This window comes from Austrofundulus limnaeus, unplaced genomic scaffold (assembly GCF_001266775.1).
Source record: "Austrofundulus limnaeus strain Quisiro unplaced genomic scaffold, Austrofundulus_limnaeus-1.0 Scaffold1143, whole genome shotgun sequence".
In the NCBI taxonomy this organism is placed as follows: Eukaryota; Metazoa; Chordata; class Actinopteri; order Cyprinodontiformes; family Rivulidae; genus Austrofundulus; species Austrofundulus limnaeus.
This window is the reverse complement of record NW_013953545.1, coordinates 112,563-113,534: the sequence shown is the minus strand read 5'-3', so window position 1 is coordinate 113,534 and position 972 is coordinate 112,563.

Here is a 972-nt window from a genome sequence, read left to right as displayed (position 1 = left end):
TTGAATATTTTCTTTATTCTTTTATTTCACTGCACCTATATGAACAAAATACAGCCTAGATTCTGATACTGTTGAAAAGGATGTGTTGTAAAGAATAATTGCTGGAGATGTGCACTTATGTTGAAATAAATCTACATTGTGAAGCAYCACCACTTGCATTGAATTGGAAATATTTTTGTAAAATACACTGAATTACAAGGCTTTACAGAATAGTGCACTATTGTAAATTATTTAGAGGTTATAAAAAACACTTTAATAATAATAATAATACGTCGTGATCTGTAGTGGGCCGGTGGGAGGCATCAAACTCCAGGGCTGAAAATAAGTCCCACTCCGGCCCTGGCCACAARYCAGCCTAGGTGGAGTAGTCGAACACAGATCCACTGATCCTTCAACACAGAGCATCTTCAGAAGACAAGTTGATAAAGTAAATTTTAAAAATCTGTATTGTTCCATACAAGTGTGTATTGAACCTAAAGCATTGTATTGAATGGTTTGATACAGGTCCATGTATTGTTGCACCCCTACTAGATAGCAGGCATCTTACCAGGAAACAGAAGCGCAGCCTCCAGGGGAGAGAGCAGATCAGCAGGACAACAGCAGAAGGAAYCCGTGCACCGCTAACAATCCCGACTGCAGCTGATAACGCCAGTGAAGCAGGAGTGCTACACCCAAAAACCACAAAACCCTGACTGCCAATGAATCTAAAATGGTACTTAAGTTTCTGATGAGCAGATCCTACCGACAACCAGCCACACAGACAGCTGACATGTTGCAGGAAGAACAAAGTTTTACACACAGGAACTGCAGCCTGCCTAAGTATAAAGCAGTCTGCCACGCCCATCAATCAGTGCTGCACACTGGGCAACACCTGGTGTACTGAGTGACGAGAGCAACACCACATAACAACGAAAACACCTTGTTGATATAAAAACATGTTTTATTAATGACTTGACACAAAGTCTGAACAGT